Genomic DNA, 7,264 nt, shown 5'->3' on the forward strand with positions numbered 1-7,264 from the left:
TTACATAGTTACATAGTTGGTCTGGTTCAACAACCAGACTTGGCGTCCCAATACTTTTTGTAATATAGTGTATAGTAAACATATAACGAACTGATGGAACAATACAACAATACTGCTTTCACATCACTGCATTTTTTAAGGGACTCAATTGTAAATAGTCTACTTTTTCCACTGCTGTATATCTATCCTGATCCATTTGTCCTTGCTTGCTGGTTTAATATTTGCTCTTTGATGATTGTACATATACATGTATGTATGTATTTGAATCTTTTTAAGTCACCATTCCTGGCAAGAGATAGTCAGTAAGGTTTGACTGAAATATATTGATTTGGCCAATAGAAAGAAATCACATCTATTTTTTTTTCACCTCACTTTCAATATGTAAATAAATGATGAAATAATTGCATAGAGTCCCAGTATTTCCAGTATTTTATCTTAATTACTTATTAGATTATCGATTTAGTCATAAATGAATGTGTGCCCGACGACATGGAAATGATTTATACAAATGATAGCTACAATTAAGGAACTTGTGTGCTGGGTTTGTAATGATTTTTTCATTATGTTAAAGGTATAGCTATAGTAATATGACAAAAAAATATTCCTGAAAATGTAGGTTAATTTGAGAAGTCCCAAATACCTGTCATTTTAGATATATCCAAAATCTATCAAAGACTGTGCACTTTGCAAAGTGTAAAGGAATGTATCCACCGCTCAAGTGAGCAATCCAAAAGCTGCCCAGCATGGGTGCTGGCCCCAACTCACCACTGCGCACTAGTAGAGATAAAAGAAAGGTTGGCTGCACACCACCAGCTCCTAGAAAAATGAAGTCCTTTATTGAAAAAGCCAAATATGGACAGGACACATGGAAAAGGTAGACACATTTCACACTTGTTAACATGCTTGTTCACTACAATGGGAGCATTGGGCAGCCCAGAATTAAAGTGCACACCCATCAGGACTAACACCCATAATTGATTAGCTGTCAGATGATCCTGACCCATGATAAAGACATACATTTAAAAACCTAATGAATGATATTGCTCATAACAAAAAGGGACATAGAAAAAAATAATAAATAAATAAAAGAGTTGTATGGGAGAAAATACAATACAAACGGAAGAAACAAAAAAGTGTTAACATCGTATCCACAAAATGTACTGATAAATTGAAAAGAAACTAAATAGCTCTTGTTGAAATATATATTGTATATCACAGTATTCATTGAGATACATATGTAGATGGCCCATCATGAAGGTGAACAATGTCAGTAGGCAGTGCTCAAAATCAATAGCTCGAAAGTACAGATAGAGCAACAACGGCAGTCACATCTACACAGGTTCCAACACCTGCAACCGATAAATACTGTGAAAAATTACAAAGTTCTCCTGCATAGAAGGGTTGGAGCCAATAAAACCAGACCAGACGCAATCCAAAAAAAGGGGAGAATAGATAGAATACAAAAGATAGCTCGAGTCAACCATCTAGATCTAGAGTAAAATGGTATATATGGAACAACCTTAATCAACACACATCAATAATAAGTCTCTATTATTATTCAGGATTTATATAGCGCCAGCAGTTTACGCAGCACTTTACAATATAAAAGGGAGACAATACAGTTACAATACAATAAAATACAAGGGGATTAAGAGGGCCCTGCTCAGAAAAGCTTACAATCTAATGGGGTGGGGCATGTGTTACAAGAGGTTGTAACAGTAGGGAATGAGCTGATGGAAGATTAGTGATAGGCTTCCCTGAAGAGATGAATTTTCAGGGATGGCCTGAAAGCAGCTAGAGTAGGAGATAGCCGTACAGGCTGAGGTAGAGCATTCCAGAGGATGGGAGAGGCCCTGGAGAAATCCTGGAGACGAGCATGGGAGGAGGAGACAAGGGAGCTTGAGAGTTGGAGGTCTTGAGAGGAGCGGAGAGGACGGGTTGGGTGATATTTGGAGACAAGATTGGTAATGTAGCTCGGGCAGAGTAGTGAATGGCTTTGTATGTTGTGGTTAGTATTTTGAATTTAATTTGCTGGGCAATCGGGAGCCAGTGTAGGGATTGGCAGAGAGGGGAGGCAGACACTGAGCGGTTGGTAAGGTGGACAAGCCTGGCAGCAGCATTCATGATAGACTGAAGAGGGGATAGCCTATGGAGTGGTAGGCCTATGAGAAGGGAGTTGCAATAGTTGAGGTGAGAAATAACAAGGGAGTGAATGAGTAGCTTGGTGGTTTCAGTTGTTAAAAAGGGGCGAATTTTAGAGATGTTGCGGAGGTGAAGTCTACAAGCTTTTGACAATGATTGAATTTGGGGCTGAAAGGACAGGTCAGAGTCTAGGATTGCACATAGTACCCTGGCTTGAGGGGAGGAATTGATGGTTGCATAACTAATTTTGATGGAAAAGTCATGGAGGGGGGCATGTGCAGGGGGGAATATTACTAGCTCAGTTTTAGAGAGATTTAGTTTGAGGAAGTGGTGCGACATCCATGTTGATATGTCAGTAAGTAATTTAGCAATGCGAGAGGAGACTGAAGGAGTGAGGTGAGAAGTAGACAGATAGATTTGAGTGTCATCAGCGTATAGATGGTATTGGAAGCCATGGGCAGTTATCAAGTGACCAAGGAAGGCGGTGTAGATAGAGAAGAGGAGGGGTCCAAGAACAGAGCCTTGGGGAACCCCCACAGAAAGGGGCAATGGGGAAGAGGAGGTAGAGTTGTGGGTAACACTGAAGGAGCGCTGTGATAGGTAGGAAGAGAACCAAGATAGAGCAGAATCTTGGAGGCCAAGGGAATGGAGTTTATTAAGAAGGAGCGGGTGGTCAACAGTATCAAAGGCCGCAGAGAGGTCAAGTAATAGGAGTATGGAGTAGTGGCCATTGGTTTTAGCAGTTAGTAAATCGTTGGTGAGTTTTAGTAAGGCAGTTTCTGTGGAGTGCTGCGAGCGAAAGCCAGACTGTGGGATCAAGAAGGTTATTTTCACTGAGGTAGGAGCTGAGATGGTTGTAGATTAAGCGTTCTAGCAGTTTAGAAGTAAATGGGAGCAGTGAAATGGGTCTTAGGTTGTTCGGGTTGGTGGGACCCAGTGAGGGCTTTTTAAGTATGGGAGTGATCTGTGCATGTTTTAGAGGGGAGGGGAAGGTGCCACTAGAGAGGGAGAGATCGAATATGTGAGTAATGGATCATAGGATAGAATAAGAGGGTGTTCATAGTAGTTGTGAGGGAACAGGATCCAGGGAACAGGTAGTTAGGCGGGCATCTGAGAAAAAATGCTTTAACCTCTTCAGTAGTAGCCAGTTCAAATGAGGAGAGTGTTGACTGTGCTGTTAGGCAAGGTATGTTGAGTGGGGAAGATGTGCGTACAGTGGAGGTGTCCTCACGTATTGCATCAACCTTGTCTTTGAAGTTATTGGCAATCTCTTGGGCAGTGAGTGAGTTAGTGAGTAGAAGTTGAGAAAAGCCGGCGGGGACTGGATGACATGGTAGTAATAAGAGAGACAATGGCTTCTTCCAAAGATAATGAACCAGTCCCACAATTCATTTTAACCACAAATCCATCTATGAACATAGATGAATGTCTTAAAACTTCCCACAGATAGGAATGAAGTCTAGATGATCCAAACGTATAAATCGACTTCAATACCATCTAGTAAACAAAAATGTATGTGTAAAGAAAATATACAAAAAATAGAATGAAAATATATAAAAATCTATAAAAAAAGATAAAAAAGAAAAAAAGTCTTTAAATAAGAAAATCCCGTTCCCAGGTGTGGGAGAAAGAGACAACTACAGTGTGTGACCTCAGATCGCTATAAAACACATAATATAGCAGCAAATGTATAGCATGAAAGGATTCTTAGCATGAAGAGATACTTTTACCAAAATAATCACACTTGTTCCAAGTAAGATAAATTAAAAATCCACTTTTAAGCTAGGATTACCCGAGAAGGGGGGCAGCATTAAATTTTAAAGTAGGGATACATCACTCATAAAAATGTGTGATATCCCATTCATAGTTTAGGCCATACGGGATTCTAGTTTTTAAATACTTCCTGTTTACATAATAGCCTAAACATGTCTCCTCCTCTCTTGGTTAGACGGACCTTCCCCAGAATCTGCACCCCAACTGCCAACTTATCTCCTGAATGGCACCCATTGAAGGGTCGTGCTACATTGGTGGACTGTTTTTTTTTAATGCTAAATAGATGTTCATAAAAGCGATCCCTTAATTGTCTGATTGTGTGTCCTATATACCCAGTTACTCAGAGTCTGAGCTCTCCTAGGAACAATGGTAACTCCTTCACTCAACAGACTGGCACAGTGATCCTCAAAAAGAATAGGGTGATGTTTATTAACAATCTTTTTCATCTCATTATACTCTACGTAGAAGGGTGTTGTCAGAATGAGTTTAGTCCTATTATATTAAATGGTTGTTTACTACAATCCTTCTTTTCATTCTTCACTGTACACTTTTTGTTGCTATTCCGATTACCCTTAAGTAGTTCATCACGGGAACAAGAGGATACTATATTGACCGCCCTGTCTAACATCCATTTGGGATAGCCCCTCTGTAAAAAATGCTGATAAAGAGGAGCAGTTTCTTTTTAAAAGGCTTGTTGGCTAATGCAGATCCGGCATATCCATAAAAACTGACCCACCGGAATGCCCTTAATTGTGTGCTTAGAATGCCCCGATTTGGCCATAAGAAAAGTGTTACCTGAAAGGGGCTTTCTATATAAACTAGTGCCCACTGCAAGTCCGTCACCATGAAGCTGGACATCCAAAAAACTATTTTTGCTTTTGTCTGTCTGTCCAGAAAATTTCAGATTCACATCATTGGTATTTAGATTTCAAAAAAGACTCCAAACGATGTATCTTGTCATCCACAGCAAGCAACAGATCATCTATATAGCGATAGAAGGCTATAATGTGCTGCATGAATGGGTTACCACTTCCAAAGGTGCTATGTTGCTCCCACCAACCCATGAGTAGTTTGGCGAGAGCGGGCGAAAATTTGGTCCCCATCACGGCACCGCACCTCTGCAAGTAGTACTCTCAATTAGAGATGTCGCGAACATAAAATTTAATGTTCGCGAACGGCGAACGCAAACTTCCGCAAATGTTCGCGAACTGGCGAACCGGGCAAACCGCCATAGACTTCAATAGGCAGGCGAATTTTAAAACCCACAGGGACTCTTTCTGGCCACAATAGTGATGGAAAAGTTGTTTCAAGGGGACTAACGCCTGGACTGTGGCATGCCGGAGGGGGATCCATGGCAAAACTCCCATGGAAAATTACGTAGTTGACGCAGAGTCTGGTTTTAATGCATAAAGGGCATAAATCACCTAACATTCCTAAATTGTTTGGAATAACATGCTTTAAATCATCCAGTGTGTGAATACGATCAGGTATGATGTTGTATCGATCAGGTAGTGTAAGGGTTACGCCCGCTTCACAGTGACAGACCAAACTCTGACAGATCAAACTCCCCATTTAACGCACCGCAAACAACCACAAACAGACCAGAACCAACCAAAATGGGACAGGAACTGGGCTTTAAGGGTTAGGGTTTTGGCTTAGGGTTTAACATTAAGGTTAGGGTCAGACCTAGGGCTAGGGTTAGAGTTAGGGTTAGAATTAGGGTTAGGGCTAGGGTTAGGGTTAGGGTTATTTTTAGTGCTTAGGGTTAGAGGGTTAGGGTTAGAGGGTTAGGGGTAGGCGTAGGGTTAGAATTTAGGGTTAGGGATTAAGGGTTAGGGTTAGGGGGGTTAGGGTTAGATAGAGTTTGTTTTAAGGTTGGATAGGGTTTGGGGTTAGGGTTAGAGTTTAGGGTTTGGGTTAAAGGTTAGGGTTAAGGGTTAAGGGTTAGGGTTAGTGTTAGGGTTATGGCTTAGGGTTAGCATTAGGGTTAGGGTCAGGCCTAGAGCTAGGGTTAGAGTTAGGGTTAGCATTAGGGTTAGGGCTATGGTTTTCGGCTAGGGTTAGGGTTTTTTTAGTGCTAGGTTTAGAGGGTTAGGGTTAGGGTTAGAGGGTTAGGGTTAGAATTAGGGCTAGGGTTATTTTTAGGGTTAGGGTTAGAGGGTTAGGGGGTTAGGGTTAGAGGGTTAGAGTTAAGGTTAGATACTTAGGGTTAGAGCATTAGGATTAGGTTTAGGGTTAGGGTTATGGTTAGAGGGTTAGGGTTATGGTTAGAGGGTTAGGGATAGATACTTATGGTTAGGGTTAGATACTTACTGTTAGGGTTAGGGTTTGAGTTAGGGATAGGGTTAGATACTTAGGGTTAGGGTTAGAGTGTTAGGATTAGGGTAAGGGTTTGGTTTAGGGTTAGAGGGTTAGGGTGTTACAGTTAGGTTTATGGTTATAGTTAGAGGGTTAGGGTTGGGGTTATAGTTTAGGGTTAGAGTTAGGGTTAGGGTTGGGGTTAAGTAGGGTTAGTGGTTAGGATTAGGGGTTAAGGTTAGGGGTTAGTGGTTAGGGTTAGGGTTGGGTGAGGTTTGAGTTAGGGTTAGGGCTTGTCTAGGGCTAGGATTGGGGGTTAGGGTTAGATACTTAGGGTTAGATACATAGGGTTAGGGTTAGATACCTAGGGTTAGCATTAGGGGGTTAGGGTTAGAGGGTTAGGGTTAGGTTAGGGTTAGGGTTAGATATAGAGGGTTAGGGTTATATACATAGGGTTAGGGTTCGGATTTGATACATAGTATTAGGGTTACAGTTAGGGATGATCAAACTTTTGAAAAGTTCGGTTCGACCAGAACACCCGAACCTCCCGAAAGTTCGGCCCGGTTTTCAGAACCCCATTGGGACCCGAACTTCGGTAATCAAAAAACACCATTTTGAAGCCCTAAAACCCAATAAATGCCCCTAAAAAGTGCCTAGGGTTCTGGGTCATGCCCCAGGGACTATCAATCACACAAAAAAAGTTCTTAAAAATTGTCATTTTTAATAGAGAGCCAATTATTGGAAAAATTAAAAAAAAAAAAAATTTCTTTGGATTTAGTGTCTGGGGGGGGGGGGGGGGTCTAAAAAGTGTACCTGTGAAGTTTCAGCTCTGTAGCATGTCCAGAACCTAGAAAAAAACGATCATATAGGTGTAAAAGAGGGTCCCACCATCCCTGCTCTACTGAACAATGATCTTTTTTTCTGGTTCTGGACATGCTACAGAGCTGAAACTTCACAGGTACACTTTTTAGACCCCCCAAACACTAAATCACACAAAAAGTTCTTAAAAATTGTCATTTTTGATAGAGAGACAATTATTGAAAAAATTAAA

The sequence above is a fragment of the Pelophylax lessonae genome (genome assembly GCF_965119305.1).
Source record: "Pelophylax lessonae genome assembly, chromosome: 4".
Lineage (NCBI taxonomy): Eukaryota > Metazoa > Chordata > Amphibia > Anura > Ranidae > Pelophylax > Pelophylax lessonae.